This window comes from Jaculus jaculus, chromosome 9, assembly GCF_020740685.1.
Source record: "Jaculus jaculus isolate mJacJac1 chromosome 9, mJacJac1.mat.Y.cur, whole genome shotgun sequence".
Classification (NCBI taxonomy): Eukaryota; Metazoa; Chordata; class Mammalia; order Rodentia; family Dipodidae; genus Jaculus; species Jaculus jaculus.
This window is the reverse complement of record NC_059110.1, coordinates 93,609,686-93,628,323: the sequence shown is the minus strand read 5'-3', so window position 1 is coordinate 93,628,323 and position 18,638 is coordinate 93,609,686. Positions and strand designations below refer to the sequence as shown.

Below are 18,638 nucleotides of genomic sequence, written 5' to 3'. Positions count from 1 at the left end.
TTGGAGCTGAATAACCCTGTGTTTGAATCCCACCATATCACCACTAAGACCAGAATTAATGTTAGTGCATGAAGATCTGTGTTCGTGTTTTAAGCACCATTAGTGAGCTGCTGCTGTGTGCCACAACTTGTGCTAAGTGCTCGGGGGGGCTATGATGGGAAGAAGGTAGGCCTGGGGGACTTCCATTCTAGAGAAGGGAAAGAGACAAACCATCTTTGGAAGTCATACTGTTTGAAAACAAAGACAGCTTTTTTCATACAAGTAAGTAGAAACCAAGTCACCTGCGAAGGGTGACCCCATTTACTTCCACCTATGAAAGACCCAAGAACGCCTCAGAGCTCTTGGGGCACGAATGTCCCTGCAGCACATCTAATTCATGCTGGTAATTATATAGACATTTAAGCCTTGTTGGCCTATGGTGCCCCTGGCAAACTTCATTTTCTCTTGTATAGACTAAGAAGCTCAACAAATTCGTGTCTGGATAAATGAGTTTGCCGAGCACTTGCTGAATTCCAGGCTAAGCCCTCGCCCCACAGTCCTGTGTTTCATATTCCAGTGAGGTGGTTTGCCACTCAGACTGGCGTTTGCCCACAGGGACAATTGAGTGTGGAGATGCCAGAAGGTCATCTCTACTACGCTTCCTCACCAACTTTATCTTTCACTCGTTGCTCACCAACCCCCTCTTCCTCTGCTCCTCAAGCCACGTGAAGAAAGGAAAGCGATCTGCAAAATGCTGAGGGAGAGAACTGGATTGATCACGTTTCAGCCGTGCTCCAGCTGCTGGCCCATAGTTGCTAAGGCCCTCTGTGTGGTTTCAGGATGGGGAGCATTCAGAGACATTGTACTGAGGAGGCTGCATGAGGCTTCCAGTATAGACCAGCGCTGCAATTGCCAATTTTAGATGAGGAATTGAGCCACAGAGAGCTTTTGTAAGAAGTTCAAAGTAGTAGATAAATGGCAGAAGCAAGGTAAAACCCTAAGGACATTTTCTTCAAAATTAAATTAAGGCCAGGTGTGGTGGCGCACACCTTTAATCCCAGCACTTGGGAGGCAGAGGTAGGAGGATCACTGTGAGTTCAGGGCCAACTGAGACTATGTAGTGAATTTTAGTCAGCCTGAGCTACAGCAAAACCCTACCTCAAAAAAAAATGGGGGATGGAGAAATGGCTTAGTGATTAAAGTACTTGCCTGCAAAGCCAAAGGACCCAGGTTCGATTCCCTAACACCCACGTAAGTCAATTGCACAAAGTGGTGCATGTGTCTGAAGTTCATTTGTAATGGCTGAAGGCCCTGGTGCACCCATTCTCTATCTTCTTTTATCTATCTCTCGCTCCTCTCTTTCAAATAAATAAAGTAAATAAAAAAATTATTTAGGCCAGGAATGGTGATGTACGCCTTTAATCCCAGCCTTGGAGGCAGAAGTAGGAGGATCACTGTGAGTTCAGGGCCAGCTGAGATTACATAGTGAATTCCAGGTCAGCCTGGGCTAGTGAGACCCTACCTTGAAAAACTAAAAGAAAAAAAAATTAATTAATTTATGTATTTGTAAGAGAGATAGAGAGAGAATGAATGGGTGCACCAGGGCCTCTTGCCACTGCAATCAAACTTCAGATGCATGTGCCACTCTGTACATCTGGTTTTACCTAGGTACTAGGGGCTCAGACCTGGGTTGGCAGGTTTTGCAAGAAAGTGCCTTTAACTGCTGAGCCATCTCCCCAGGCCAATGTTGATTTTAATTTTGTATTTTATTTTATTTATTTGAGAGAGGGAAAGAGAGGGAGAGAGGAAGAGGCAGATAGAGAATGGGCACTCCAGGACCTCTAGCCACTGCAAACAAACTCCAGATGCATGCACCACCTTGTGCATCTGGCTTTATGTAGGTACTGGGGAAATGAACCTGGGTTCTTAAGCTTTGCAGGCAAGCACCTTAATCGCTAAAGGTGATTTTTAAATATTTACTTATTTGTTTATTTATATATGTGTGTGTGTGTGTGTGTGTGTGTGTGTGTGCATGTTTGTGTGTACAGCAGGGTCTCTTGCCACTGCAAATGAACACTAGGCATCTGGCCACTTTTTGCATCTGGCTTTACGTGGGAGCTAGGGAATCAAACCTGGGTCAGCAGGGTTTAACAGCAAATGCCTTTAACCACTGAGCTATCACCGCAGCCCAATAGTGTATTTTTGGAGTTTGTTTTCAATATTTTTATTTATTTCTTTGCAAGAGAGAGACAACAAAAGTGTATGGGTACACCGTAATTTTTGGGCACTGCAAATGAACTTGACACGTGCTACATTGTACACCTGGTTTTATGTGGGTACTGGGGAGTCTGACCCTGGCCAGCAGGCTTTGCCAACAAGTACCTTTAGCCGCTGAATCGTCTCCCCAGTTCCCTTCATAGCGTTTTTTTAAAACAACTTTTATTGACAATTTTGACTTGTATGTAATTTACTTTGATCATGATCCCTACCATTACCTTCGCTTGTCCTCTTCCCACCCCCTTCCCCTGAACCTCCTCTTCTTCCCAACTAGTCCCTCTTCGCTGATTGCTTTTCTTCTTGGGTGTTGGTGTAACTACTGTATTTAATTAGGATCGCCTGGGAGAAGGGTTATTTACCTGAGCACATTACCTGTGGCTGCCCCCCTGAAGACTCTCTAGAACCACGTAAGTCAGATGTGCAAAGAAACACATGCACACAAGGTGTTGCATGTGTCTGGAGTTTGATTGCGGTGGCCAATGGCCTGGCATGCCCATTAGCTCCTTTCTCTCTGATAAAAAATATTTTTATTTTATTTGCACGGAGAGTGAGAGAGACAGAGAGATAATGGGCATGCCAGGGACTCCAGCCACTGTGAATGTGCTACTTTGTGCATCTGGCTTCACTGGGGAATTGAACTCCGGTTGTTAGGTTTTGGAGGCAAGTGCCTTCACTGCTGAGCCATCTCTCCAGCCCTTAAAAACTTTATTTTTCTTTTCAAGTTTTCAAGGTAGGATCTTGCTGTAGCTCAGGCTGACCTGGAATTCACTATGTAGTCTCAGGGTGACCTCAAACTCACAGCGACCCTCCTACCTCTGGCTCCCGAGTGCTTGGATTAAAGGCATGTGCCAGTATGCCCAGCTTTAAAAGCTTTTTAAAAGTTTTGAGGCAGGGTCTTATGAAGTTGTCCAGGCTGGCCTTGAATTCATTCTGGAGCCCAGGTTTAGCATCCAAAGAGCCTCAAGATTCTGGTAGTTGGGATTATTGGCCTCCCCCCAGTTAATGAGTTTTCCAAGAATCAGAATTCTGCTCCATCTGGTGTGGCATTGGTGATCAAGGTTTCTTTAGTCTAGAATACTTTTAACTGAGGAGAGGGTTCCAAGTGCTTAAGCAGATCCAAGAGAAATGTCATGTGCTGAAACTTGGAACTTTGGTTTTAGGAGAATGCAGGACCAGCATGTGTCTCTTGTTTCTGACAGTGTGCTGAGGCCCTAGGACTGAGAAGACTAATGTAAGCATAGATTAGTGGACAGGAGAGAGGACTCTGGAGAGTTATGGGTGTGGTTTAATTGATTTTCCTCTCTGAGCCTCACTTTCTTCATCTGGAGAGTTAGAATGAAGCACGATAGAACATCAGGGAATATTCAGGTGATATCTGAAGAAATGAAGACCCTAACACTGGGATCTAGTTTGTGCTTCCTGTTGGCTGAGAGAAAGTTCAAGTCAACAGATAAAATCAAACTTTCCCACAGAGATGACACTTGCTTTTCTAGAGACATCCCCAACAAGGATGTCAATAAAACCAAAACACTTCAGGGTGGAAAGTTTGCAGACTTGAATTCAATATATTAGCACTCCTCTCTCACCCCGAAACTAAACAACACACCTCATAAAACAACATAATAAGGTGGAAGAACAAGTGAGGATGTCCTCCTTTGGCCTCTGCATGAGTGCATACAGGGTGCGTGCATCTGTACACACTTGCATATATATGCACACACACACACACACACACACACACACACCATAATTGTTAAATACATTCTTTGAACAATGTAACTTAGAAACCCACAAAATCATTTCTGTAGACACCTAGCTGGCACTTCCATGACAAGCTGGCACCGTGTCTTCAGTGTGTCCTTTTCCTTTCTCTCTGCCGCTAAATACCTACTCACTGCCTTTGCTTCACTCTGGCTCATCCTGAAATTCTTTTCTGTGACATGGCCAGGTCCCTAGTGGGAAGGGAACTCCTCAGGCTGCCAGTGGCACTGTTGTGCTATGTCTCTCTGCTGCCACTTACAGGGATTCCCCCACCCCCACCTTGTTGGGCAGGCTAGATGAAAACATATTTACATTCACACTCTTGGCAGTGTCTTTGAAACAAGCAGATCATGTTATAAATTTCTATAAAAGGGAATGTATGTCTTTCCAGTCCCTGGAACAGGTCATTTATGGATGACTGGTACAAAATTGTACCAGCCACTGAGGAACTGTGACAAACAAACAGAGAGGGGTCAGAACCTGTACATACTTAACTCTGCTGGATATTATACAGCAAGCCACACAGAGGCTTCAGGGCTTAATCTAGCACGCTCAGTGACCACAGGTGAACTCGTGATTCCCAAGCAGAGGTCAAGATCTGTGATGGGTTTTTTTTTTTATTTTTTATTTATTTATTTGAGAGTGACAGACACAGAGAGAAAGACAGATAGAGGGAGAGAGAGAGAATGGGCGCGCCAGGGCTTCCAGCCTCTGCAAACGAACTCCGGACGCGTGTGCCCCCTGTGCATCTGGCTAACGTGGGAACTGGGGAACTGAGCCTCGAACCAGGGTCCTTAGGCTTCACAGGCAAGCACTTAACCGCTAAGCCATCTCTCCAGCCCTGTGATGGTTATTAATCTCTAGCTGTCAGCTTGACAGGATTTAGAATCACCATGGAAATAAATCTCCTGGTAGGTCTGTTAGGGACTTTCTAGATTAGATGGAGATAGGAAGACTCACTGTAACTGTGGGGGGCAATAGTCCATGGGCTGGGATCCTGGGATGTCTAAAAAGGAGAGAGCTGGCTGAGCCCCAGCCTTCATCACTCTATTTCCCTGCTGATAGGATGATATGACGCCAGCTTTCTGCTCCTGCTGTGCTTTCCCTACCGTGATGGACCCTGTGGAGCTATAAGCTAAGTTAAACCCTTTTCCTTCCATCAGCTGCTTCTGGTTGGATATTTTGCCCCAGCCATGAGTAAGGAACTGCCACAGTGTATGACCAACTTCTGCTGAAGATTCATTAGCTAGGGAAGGATCAGCAGTGTTATAAGCACTCTTACATTCCCCCACAGAACTGTCTCGAGGGTACTGTCCCAGCCCAGAGAGCTCCTCCTCCTCTTGATGAGAACCTTGGCAAGGTAAGGCATTGTAACCAATCATTAGTGAGTACCCAACTGCTCCACATACCAGCTCCCCAGCTCCCTACGCACTGAAACTAGAGCCTGAGACCTGGCAAGTGGGCCACAGGATAAGATAAACATGTGTCCTCCCAACTATACCCTTCACCAGATCTAGGTGCACTGTGACTCTGACTGTAGCCTAGTATATTACTGTGTGACTGAGGACAATTTATTTAACCCCAGAATCATGTTGCTTAGCAGAATCTTCTCTGATAACAATAGAGATGGGCCGAGACAGTGAGATGATACACTCCCACTGAGCTAGGCCAGCATGTGCAAGCTGGGCCAAGACACAGGTATCTGGAAGCCCAACCCTGATAGGTATCTGACCTTTCTGGATAATAAAGACCCTTGCTTAGCATTGAGTAACGACATTTTTACACAAGCTCTGTGAGCTGAGGGACACAGCTTCTATGTCATACTCAAAACAACTAAGGAATGGAGCCACTTTGTATGACAGAAATTGGGTGAGGAGAAAGGGAACTGGCACACATAGGGCACTTCTGTGGCTACATTGTTGAAAAAAATTAACAAAGCCAACTTTATTTTTATGCATAAAGGCTAGTGAAAACCCACTGAGTTCTATTGAAGAAAATTTAGCTGGGTGTGGTGGCACATGCCTGTAATCCCAGCACTTGGGAGGCAGAGGTAGGAGGATTGTTGTGAGTTCGAGGCCACCCTGAGAGTACATAGTGAATTCCAGGTCAGTCTGGGCTAGAAAGTGAGACCCTACCTTGAAAAACCAAAGAAAGAAAGAAAGGAAGAAGGAAGGAAAGGAAGGAAGGAAGGAAGGAAAGAAAATTGAACATTTCCATTGAAAAAGCACAGTAATTATATTTACTAATTAAATATCATTCAAGCATGCTTGTTTTAGTACAACAGATTGAGGAAAAGTATCCATGTTATATGTATCACATCTACATTACAAATTATCATAGTCATCATCATTGTCACTATCATCATCATCTTCACATTTTCTTTTCAGTGCATCTGATGATTCACTGGCAGTGTTTTGCGATACCATACTAGTAGTAATGTTTTTGGACCCAAGTAATAATGGATTAATCAGAACATTATGAACTGCAGATGTTTCTGGAGTTGATGCTTTTACAGCTTGGGACTAGGAAGCAGACACTTGGACTGTCAACCTTTGGCCTGTAAGGGACATCGAAGTCCCTGCTTTATTTGAAGCAGACATGGTTTGTGGGGTTAGTGTGCCTCGTGTGGGAATTCTTTGTCTGCTACTAATTGAACCAACGCTTAACCATGGAACTGTTATTCTTCCTATGGACTTAGATGAGTTTTTTTTCTTTTTTCTTTTCTTTTTTTCGAGGTAGGGTCTCGCTGTAGCCCAGGCTAACCTGGAATTCTGTGGAGACTCAGGGTGGCCTCGAACTCACAGCAATCCTCCTACCTCTGCCTTCCAAGTGCTGGGATTAAAGGCATGCGCCATCACTCCCAGCTGAATTGTTCTTTTAAATATTATATTTCTTTATTTAAGAGAGAGAGAGAGGAAGAGGCTGAGAGAGAGAATGGGCATGCCAGGGCCTCCAACCACTGCAAACGAACTCCAGACATATGCGCCCCCTGTGCATCTGGCTTACGTGGGTCCTGGGAAATTGAACTGGGGTCCTTAGGCTTCGCAGGCAAATGCCTTAATCACTAAGCCATTTCCCCAGTCCCCCTCTTTTTGATTTCTCGAGTTAGGGTCTCACTCTACCTCAGGATAACCTGGAATTCAGTATGTAGTCTCAGGATGGCCTTGAACTCACAGTGATCCTCCTACCTCTGCCTCCTGAGTGCTGGGAGTAAAGGCATGCACCACCATGCCCACCTTCCCCCTGCCTTATTTTTAAAGACATAAGCATATGCTTTGGAGCTGTTAAGCAGTATCTATCAGGTGACACTCTAGGACCTGAATATGGCTGGATCACTGGCCAAGGGATTTGTTTTCTTTGCCTTGCAATACCTAATAAAAGAAATCTCTCAGGGGAGGAGACATGAAAGACTTGTTAGCATGACACTGGATTGCCAATTACACATCATCTGCACCAACAATAGCTTTCTTAGCATGGCTTGAATAAACTTAAGCATCATCTAGAATTGTGGTCACATATCAGAAGACAGATTCCAGCATTTGACTTATAACTCTGCTCCGCTCATGTTCTGCAATCCCCATATCCTTCAGGATTTGTGTATAAGCCACATTTTGCACAAATATGCATATGAATATATCTCCTATCTCCACCCCTTTTATAAAAATAAACCTCAAGGGCTATCTCCACTCCATATACAAGGAGATAGTAACCAGCCCAGATTTGGGGGAGTGTGTGTGTGTGTGTGTGTGATGTATGTGATCACAGATGTGTATGTGTGAATGTGTGTGTGATGTGCGTGACCACAGATGTGTGTGTGCCATGGTGCATGAGACCAAGCCTTTAACACCCAAGCCTTTGAGAGACACATCCAAACTTCTTACATGCCAGAGAGACCTGAAGACTTTGAGGTTATGTCATTATGCATTGGTTGGCAGAGGAGAGGGAACCTGTGTGATCTCCATGGTTTTAGCATGGGACTGAGAAAGCGAAACTCGGGCTGGAAAGATGGCTTAGAGGCTAAGGTGCTTGCCTGTGAAGCCCAAGGACCTAGATTCAACTCCCCAGAACCCATACAAGCCAGATACACATGGTGGCACATATGTCTAGAGTTTGTCTGCAGTGGCTAGAGGCCCTCGTGTGCCCATTTTCTCTCTCTCTCTCTTCCCCTTCTTCCTTCCCTCCTTCTTCCACTCATAAGTAAATAAAGTACAAAAAAGGAAGTTGCAACTCAATAAAAATGAAAAAGATGAAGTTGGCAAAGGTTTTGCAGTTGGATCAGCCTGACATGAGTACAGATTCACGGGCCACCAATGTCTGTCCATTGCATGAAGATTCTTGGGTTCTGCGCCAGGTCTCCTGAAACAGAAACCTCCAAGCTGGGCTCAGCAGTCTAGGGTTTAATGAGACCCTAAGTGATTGCTGTGCTTCTTTTAGTTTTCTGTCTGTCACCCCAAAATATCTTGCCCTATCAAGGTAGGGGCTTGGGAGATGCATGCTGGGTATCATACCCACGAGTCAAATGGAGCAGCCCTGGTCGATGAAAGCTCTTTGTACGGGAAGAGTATCTTCCATCCACAGGAGTCTCCTACACACTCTCTCCTACGACCAAAATACCTAAGCTGGCCGTTAAGCCTATGGTCCTGTAAAGGCATGTGAGCAGGCTGCTCCTTGGATGACATGCTTACTCTTTATTCCTCTGGCTTCAGTTCTTAGGCTGCTTTGTCACATCTATAGTGGCAGTAATTGATCAGTTAAGAAAGTCAAGTATGCAGTACCAGAAAAGCTCATGCTTTTAAGGATGTAAAAATTAAAATCAGCCCTGATTGTAGTTGAAAAAAAAAAAGAAAGTCAAGTATGTAAATGTCCCATAGCAAATGAGCACCTGCCAGGTAATGGAGTGAGGGATGTAATGTTGGCGGAATGAATGAAAGGGATTGTACACTTCAAACTAGTGTGAACACGTGTGTGGGTGTGAGGTGTGGGCTACTTTGCTTATACCATGTTCTTTTCAGTTCTTGCTGAGGACTAATTTGATATCTTAGTGACATTTAAACATTTTTATATTTTTATTATTTTGTGTGTGTATGTGTGCAGGCACATAGAGGCCAGAAGACAACCTGAGAATGCCATTCACCTTTTTTTTTTTTTTTGAGACAATCACTCATTGGTTTAGAACTTGCCAATTTGGCTAAATTGGCTGGCTGTCCAAAGAGCCCTGGAGAGATCTTTCTATCTCCTCCTCCCCGTGCTGGGATCATAGGCACGTAATGCCACTGTGCCTGGCATTTTTACATGGATGGGCACTGGAGGTCAAACTCAAATCCTCATGTTTATAAGATAAACACGTTACTGACTGAGCTATTTCCCTAGCCCTAATATTTATTTATATTATATCCCTTTTCATATCCCATTACACTATGTAATATATACCATCTAGTAGTGGAGCTATTGTCTTGTTGAAGGAGAATAGAAGAAAGTTAGCATCCTTTAGGCTGTTTCAGTTAGAAATTGAGGTCCAGGGCTGGAGAGTTGGCTTGGCAGTTAAGCGCTTGCCTAAGAAGCCTAAGGACCCCAGTTCGAGGCTCGATTCCCCAGGACCCACGTTAACCAGATGCACAAGGGGGCGCACGTGTCTGGAGTTCGTTTGCAGTGGCTGGAGGCGCTGGCATGCCCATTCTCTTTCTCTCTATCTGCCTCTTTCTCTGTCTGTCACTCTCAAATAAATAAATAAAAATAAAGAAAAAAAATTTTTTAAAGGAAATTGAGGTCCAGAGAGAAATAGGAGATGCCACCCCACATACCACCTCACCCTGGTACAAGAACAGAACTCTCTTTCCTCAAGATTTCTCATCTGGATTTCTTGGTCTCTGCTTTATATTTTTTTCTCTGCTATTCTTCCTTAAGTCATCATTTGCTTTTTTAGCTTTCTTCCATGGAGAAACTTGGGTGAATGCTACATTGTGTTCCTTCTAAATCTCCCTGCACAAGCTCCTAAATCCTCTCCTCCACATGCTTGTGGCTCTACTCCAGCCTTTCCTTAAAAACCTCAATTTCTCTTAAGTGAACCTTATGAACTATCCAGTGTTTTCCACCTAAGTGTTTCCTGCTCCCACATGTTTATAACTCCGCTCTACCCTTCCGTCCTAGATCCCAGTCTCCCTTAACATCTCACACTTTGTGATTTCTACCTAAGTAAACTTAATAATTCATAATTTATCCTTCTTGAGATTGTCTTCATCAACTCTTTGTTAAAGGTAGGACATAACCCAAACTTGGGGTTCATAAATTTTGGGGACCCCTCCTGAACCTCCAAATCCTGCACCATAATTACTACCAATCCCCAAGGCTTATCCATGCTTACGGAGTCTTTTCTACTGTGAAGAATCTGTGTAGGCTGCTGCCAAGGAAGCTGGGACTGCAGAATGAGAAAAGGATCTATCAGGAAGGGGCATGCTCACATCGACTCTCCCAGGCTAGGAAGCAGGTAAAAGCACCAAGCCCTGGACTGGTTCCCAAGCCCCATGTGACCTAGGGAGACTGTGTCTACTAGCTCTGCCCAGATTTTTCTTGATTAAGCAATTAATGCCCATAGTCTCATCTCTCAGGTTTGTCCATCTGGAGGAGAGAGAATATCACAGTGTTGTTTCCCAGCCTTTTCAAACACAGAACTTTCTTCTATGATTTTGCTATATAAGCCATGCATGCTCATCGTCGAACATTCAGAAATGCCACTAATAAACAGGCAGCTTATCTCTCAAATAGCCTTATTAGCACCCTGTCAGTAGTGACCAATGCAGTTCTACCTGCTCACCAGCCCAAGACCAAAGTCAGAGCAGATGCTTTCTGTATCCTTGGCCAGCTGAGAACTTAGTCAGAGCTGTGGGCAGGAAGAGAGAGAATGCAGCCATAATTTCTGGTAATTAGAAAATACATCATTCCTCCAGCCAGACCACGAAGATACAGATTAATAATGCCTTGCTTGGAGGTATTTGTAAACTTGAAAAAACTTGGAAATATTATTTTTAAAAGAAATATATTTTATTTATTTGACAGAGAAAGAGGGAGAGAGTGAGAGAAAGAGAGGGAGGGAGTGAATGGGCATGCCATGGCCTCTCCAGCCGCTGCAAACAAACTTTAGATGCATGCGCCCCCTTGTGCATCTGGCTTATGTGGGTCCTGGAGAATTGAACCAGGATCCTTTAGCTTTGCAGGCAAACACCTTAACTGATAAACCATCTCTCCAGCCCAACTTGGAAATATTCTTAATGAAAAATAAAAGTTTGTGTTACAGAAATATCTTGGTGGGTAAACTGCTTGCCTCACACGAGGATGTGTGAATTAGATCCCCAGAGCCCACTTAAAAATGCCCCATTTGGTAGCATGTGGCTGTAAGTCCGGCCCTGTGGAGGCAGAGACAAATGACTCCCTCCCCAGGGCTCTTCCCATCAGCCACTCTAGTCTGTTTGCTAAGTTCCAGGCCAATGAACCCTTGTCTCAACATTCCTGAGGATGACACTCCAAGTTATCCTCGGGCCTCCAAGTGCATGCACACTTGCACATACACACACACACACACACACACACTTGTATTTTAGAAAGTACATACTGGTATCTTTCTATGATATTTTACTTTGGCAACAAATGTACAACTTTTAAACATTTTTAGATTAACACATGCATATATGTAAGCACTTTTATGGAGTACAGTATTCTATATGTATAGTATACAATAATTTAATACATGTAAAGAATGTGTAATGATCAAATCAGGTTCATTATCACTTCCATTTCCTCAAACATTTATTATTTTTTAAAATTATTTATTTATTTATTTGAGAGTGACAGACACAGAGAGAAAGACAGATAGAGGGAGAGAGAGAGAATGGGCGCGCCAGGGCTTCCAGCCACTGCAAACGAACTCCAGATGTGTGCGCCCCCTTGTGCATCTGGCTAACGTGGGACCTGGGGAACTGAGCCTCGAACCAGGGTCCTTAGGCTTCACAGGCAAGCACTTAACCGCTAAGCCATCTCTCCAGCCCACATTTATCATTTTTATGGTCCAAGACTTTCAATCTCTTCTAGTTATTTTTTAACAGATAATAAGTTGATAATAATAATAAGACTTTGCTATGAAACACTAATAATAATTCCTCCATGTAAGTGTAGTAGCCATTATCCAAACTGTATGTATGTCCTTCCTGTATCAGACATATTCTGAAAACTACTATTCTACTCTGTGTCTATGAGATCAACATTTTAGCTTCTACAGATCAGTGAGAACATGCATTAAAAATATTTTTTTTTATTTGAAAGAGAGAGAATTGGAATGCCAAGGCCTCCAGTCATTGCAATCAAACTCCAGATGCATATACCACCTTGTACACATGTGCAACCTTGTGCACTGTGTCACCTTGTGCAACTGGCTTATGTGGGACCTGGAGAGTTGAACATGGATCCTTAGGCTTCACAGGCAAGCACCTTAACTGCAAAGCCATCTACCTAGCCCACAATATTTGTTTTTCTAAGTCTGAATGACTTCACTTAACATAGTTCTTCATGTTCATCCCTTCTTTTCCTGATTGAATGTTTCACTACAAATCTACATACATGTCATGTTTTATGTATCCACTCATCCATCAATGGACACCTTAGTTGAGTGTATATCTTGGCTAATGTGAATGATGCAGGATTTGGGAGTTCAGGAGAGGTTCCCCAGAATTTATGAACTCAAAGTTTGGGTTCTATCCTACCTTTAATGAATTAATAAAGATGGACTCAAGAAGGATGAATTATGAAATTTTAAGTTTATTTAGGGGGAAATAAAAAAGTGTGGGGTTTATTTAAGGGAGGTTAGGATGGCACATGGAGGAGAGTTCATAAAGCTCCTTTAAGAGAAACCAAAGCTTTTAAAGAGAGGCCAGAGGAAAGCTGCAGACACATGGAAGGTAGGATCCTGGAGCTTGTGTAGAGAGACCTCAGAGGAACCCGCAGGGCATCTGCCATGTGCTTTTCCAGGTAGGGAAGTTAAGAGGGCAAATGGTGAGGCTGAAGGAAAAATGAGAGGGAAGATATCAAAGCAGAGACCAGGTGATTCAGAAGAGAAATGAGTAATGAAGAGGGCTATACTCATGGTTACCTCAAGTTGAAAGAAATCACATCAGTAGCAAATCTTGAGTTGGTGAGAGCCACCTACGTGGTAGATCTGGAGTGTAAGGGAAGTATGCACATGGTGGACTCAGAGACAAGAGGAAAATCATACAAGTGATCAAAGGGGTAAATTATTCCAAACTATAAAACAGAGGCAAGCAGGAGAGTTCAGATCAAGAAACAATGCTGTGCTCTTCCACCCCTCCCATCCAGGCTAGGTGGGTAGAGGCCAGATTCATGTGTGTCTAAGCAGCACAGGGTAAAAACCCAGGAGATGTACACGAACCAAGGGTGATGCCAAGAGAGAGAGAGAAGGACAGGGAAGCTACAGCCTTTATCGTGTCAGATTCAGGCATGTAAGGGGTCGATCCCATTGGTTTGTAGATTTGAAAGGTGGACCCCAGGGCCAACCCACCTAGGCCATTGATTTAGGTAGCACGTTAGAGTGTGGGCAGCAGAGGGCAGGGCAGAACAGTCCCTATCACACACAGCTTAATTTCTATCCTTGTGCCAGGGTCAGGTGGCATCTCCTGGTTCTCTCTGGGCCTCAATCTCTAACTGAAACTGCTTAAGAGAAGCTGGCCTTCTCCTATCTTCCTTCATGGGCAGTGCTGAAGTAGATGTGGTAACGCACTTATCTCTCCAATGGAATTGTCGCCACCATTCAGCAGTGCCTGGGAGGAGTCGAAGTGAACACGCAACACCCACAGAATGGTTTAAAGGGGGATCAGTGCTCCCGGAACTGACTGTACTTGCAGCCGTTATCCACTTTCAGGCAGTCAGAGCTATGGTGAATCTGAGCGTAAGACAGGTCATGAGTTTGCATCAGATCAGATCACGAATTGTTTCTGTTTATTAGGAAATCTTTGGAGAAGCTGTAAATTCCTTGTCTTCCGGGAGCTCCACCCAACGTGCATCATATCCTATGTCCTCAGGTTTAGCCTATGCAAAGATTAACCTTTTGCCAAGTAGCTTGATATCCACATGTAATGACTCCATTTCCTTTGGATGTATGCCCAGTAGGGGGATCGCAGAGTCATATAGCAAGCAGTGTGTGTTAGAAGTTTGAGGAACTGATACTGTTTTCCATAACAGCTGTACTAACTTACATTCCCACTAATAGCTCCCTGCGGGAGTTCCCCTTCTTTCACAATCTCATTAGCATTAGCTATTTGTTGTCCTTTGTACAGTAATGATTCTAACAGGGGTGAGAATCATTTCCATAATGATTCCTGACTTTTTATTTCCTTTTTATTTATTTATTGGGTTTTTTTGGAAGTAGGGTCTTGCTCTAGCTCAGGCTGACCTGGAATTCACTATGTATTCTCAGGGTGGCCTTGAACTCTTAGCCATCTGCCTACCTCTGCCTCTTGAGTGCTGGGATTAAAGGCATGTGCCACCACACCAGGCCATGACATTGTTTTTTAAATGCGCTTGTGGGCTCTATGGAAATGCATGGATTGATTGAAGGTTACTTCGAGCAGAAGACACCTTGTGTCACTGCAGCTGTAAAGCTGAGGCACATCAAGAAACCCGAGTCTAAAGAGCAAGGACTTGGTCCCTGTGTCATCTCAAAGCCTGGGGCTTCTTGGCAGTACCCAGAGTGTGCTTGAGAAGCTGAGTGGCGAGAAGTGGCCTTGTAACCTACATGTCTCTTGTTCCAGAAGTAGGATTCCCCTTGTTTTAAGTGACTGGGCTGAGTTTGTTACTGACAAATAACAGAAGGAAGCTTTTAACTACCTTACATGCTAAAGAGCATGAGGCCTGCGCTTTGTTCCTCAGCACTGCAAGGAAAAAAATCTTAACAAAGACTTTGCGGGTACTAGGAGAGGTGGAGGCAACCAACAGATGGCGTTCCTCCTGAGAGGTTGAGTCTTCACTTTGCTGATTTATTATGAGTGTAATGAATTAATTTACAAAATGCCAACTATTGCAAAGAAAAAGTTCACAGTCTGTGTAGAACTTTACTTCGTGCAAGGCTGGAGAGATGGCTTGGTGGCTCAGGCACTTGCCTGGGAAGCCTAAGGACCCAGGTTCAATTCTCCAGTACCTATGTAAGCCAGATGCACAAGGGGCACATGCATCTGGAGTTGGTTTGCAATGGCTGGAGGCCCTGGCATGTCCATTCTCATTCTCTCTGTCTGTCTCTCTTCTCTCTATCTCTCTCTGATTGCAACTAACTAAATAAATATATCTTTTAAGTGCATGCAAAACTGAAGGAAAACTTGACTAAACCCTATTGACTTTACCCTCTTTGCCTGCACTTAATTCCTGGACAAACTCTCTCAGCTCTTGGTCACTTACTGTACTTTCACTTCGTCTTTCATTCTTCTTTTTTAATTTAAAGGTAGCCAGTTTTAAAAGTGTAGAGAACACTTCTGCTGTGTGGGTCATGATGGTAACTTGGTGATGTGATTACATCTGTCCCTGCTCCTAAGCCCACAAACATCCCAGTGTGTACGAAAGTGAGATCTGCTTTCCACACTTCATTGCTTGTCATTTCAGTGTTGGGCACATGATGGCAAGCAAAGCCGACCTGGTTTGGTAACATGTTCGTGATGCACATGACGTCATGGAGATAAGATTCTGGGATGTCATCCTTCCCTGATTCTAGCTAGCTAGTGGCTTCCCCACTTGTTCAATCCTTGGCAGCCCCTGCTTCATGGACCAAGACTCTGTAGTGAGTTTCACATCCAATTTAGTTGAATTAGATAGCAGTAACCTTTGTTAAGGAAAAAAAAAGAGTTTTCAAAACATTAGGAGAACAAGATTTCGCTGAGTCTTGAGAGGATGCAGGATGATTGAGCTGCCTTTGCATGGAAAGGGAGAAGCCATTCTAGTTAACAAGGAGGAGGGAAGAGTTTATGGGAACACTGGCCTCATGTCATTCATTTATGAATCAGCTATGCCCCTCTCTCCTCAGCCCTCATCCCCAAGAGCGGTTGTCAAAAACCTTATGGCCTACACAGCTTGATAACCTTACTTCCTCCATTGATTGAAAAAGTTCACTGACTCCTGGTGTAAATAATAATAAGAAGTTTGAAAAACTTAAATAGTCAGTAGTGAAAACTTAGGGAGTAAAACAGATTGAAAATAAGTGTGCATGTGTGCACATAGGTGCATGCATTTGTTTATAATTATAATGTCAACTTATTTTGAAGGTCTGAGAAAACTAGTCAATGAAGACTTGTCCTACCAGCAAAACAAAATGACAAGCTGTGGCTTAGCTGTTAAGGCGCTTGCCTGTGAAGCTCAAGGACCTACATTCAATTCCCCAGAACCCATGTATGCCAGATGCACATGGTGGTGCATGCATTTGGAGTTTGTTTGCCATGGCTAGAGGCCCTGATGCACCCAATTTTTTTCTCTCTCTAATAAACAAATAAATAAATCAAAATAAAATGTTTTTTAAAAGTAACAAGTTATTATACCAAATGTGATTCTTTGATGAATATATCTGGGACTCCATTTGATATTGATCACACTCTTTTTAAGTTTTTGATTTTATTTCTTTATTAGAGACACACAGAGATAGAGATAATGGGTGCACCAGGGCCTCCAACCACTGCAGACAAACTCCAGACGCATGTGCCACCTTGTGTATCTGGTTTATGTGGAGAATGTGACGCTCTCTCTCTTGATGGGAGGGTGCAGAGACAAGGTAGCTCTAGCTCCACCCTCCCACATATTTCCTACCAGTTTCCAGGAACTTCTTATTGTCCCATTTCTAGGTAAATATTTCACATCTATGATCTCATCTAGCTGTCACGAGATCCTGTCAAATAGGTACTCTTTTGTTAAAAATTTTTTTCTTTTGAGGTAGGATCTTGCTGTAGCCCTAACTGACCTGAAATTCACTATGTTGTCTCAGGGTGGCCTCAAACTCTCTGTGATTCTCCTACCTGTGAAGATTAAATACAAAACAGTGAGAGTTACAGCTATTCCCACTGGATCTGCTCTGGCCATTACCTCTAATCATAAGTGGAAAAGATCTGCAGGAAGCAGCCGTAGTAGCCAGCAGAGGGCGCAAGGGGGCCTACCACCATGCCTACCTTGGCACCTATCTAAGCACCAGGCTCCACTTCCTTTGAAGGAGTTAAGACCAATTTCCTGGGCAAATTGGAAGACTTGGTTGTGTGCTGCTAAGTAAAATTTGGGAAAAGCCATTGATTTGGACCAAGCTCCTGCCCTCTGCCTGCTGTTAATAGGTGTTTGCCAATGTGTAGTTTAACGTGAACACTTGAGATTTAGTTCATTTCAGGAGGCTCTATAAACAATTAACTAAGTAGTTGTGACCAGTTTCCACCTGGCACTGCCACTATAAATTTCAGATCATGCTATTGGTTGGAATTTTCTGAGCTTGTGTTGGTTTTATAGATTTATGAATCTTTGTTTTGTTTTGCCCTGCTTTGCTATTTTTAAAATAGTTTTTTTTTAATTTTATTATTTATTTGAGAGAAAAAGGCAGAGTGAGAGACACAAAGAGAGAGAATGGGCATGCCAGGGCCTCTAGCCACTGCTAACAAATCTAGATGCAAGCCCACCTTACAGCTGGCTTACACGGGTACTGTGGAATCAAACCTGGGTCTTTTGGCTTTGCTGGCAAGTCCCTTAATCGCTGTATTAGTCAGGATGCTCTAGGGGAACAGAACCAATAAAATGAATTGTGTTAAAAGGGAATTCATTGGATTAGTTTATGACAGTCCAACAACAGCAGATTACAAGCCTGAGAGTCAAGGAACCCCAGTAGCTGTTCAGTCCCCAAGGCTGGATGCCTCAGCGGTCCCATCCCGGCACTGAAGGCCTGGAGGTGTCCTGGAGAGCTGCTGCTCTTCAGCCCACGCTGCTCTTCAGTCCACGCTGCTCTTCAGTCCACGCTGCTCTTCAGTCCACGCTGCTCTTCAGTCCACCCTGGTCTTCAGTCCACGCTGGTCTTCAGTCCACGCTGGTCTTCAGTCCACGCTGCTCTTCAGTCCACCCTGGTCTTCAGTCCACGCTGGTCTTCAGTCCACGCTGCTCTTCAGTCCACGCTGCTCTTCAGTCCACGCTGGTCTTCAGTCCACGCTGCTCTTCAGTCCACGCTGCTCTTCAGCCCACACTGGTCTTCAGCCCACCCTGGTCTTCAGCCCACGCTGCTCTTCAGTCCACGCTGCTCTTCAGTCCATGCTGGAAAGCAGTGAGTAGCCAGGTGGGAGGAGGGAATATTTTCCCTCCCTGAGAGCTTCCTTAGATAAAACCCCCCACCTCCAAGAGGGGCTGCCCACTCTGGGGGAAGGGCTCAACCTGGGGGAAGGATTCCCCCTTTAGTTAATCCTCACTGGAAGCAACCTCAAACATGCAGTTATGGGTAATGTCTGTGGATTCCTAAACCAAACAAGTTGGCACAAAACTTAACCATCACAACCGCTAAGTCATCTCGCCACCCCTAAAATAATTTTAAAAATAAGCTCTAGGAGCTGGAGAGATGGCTTAGT

The 18,638-nt window shown here is 44.1% G+C and overlaps 1 pseudogene; it reads right to left on the bottom strand.

The window, feature by feature from the left end:
* Positions 1–6,341: 6,341 nt before the first annotated feature.
* Positions 6,342–15,558, bottom strand: LOC101595362 (annotated as a pseudogene).
* Positions 15,559–18,638: the final 3,080 nt, after the last annotated feature.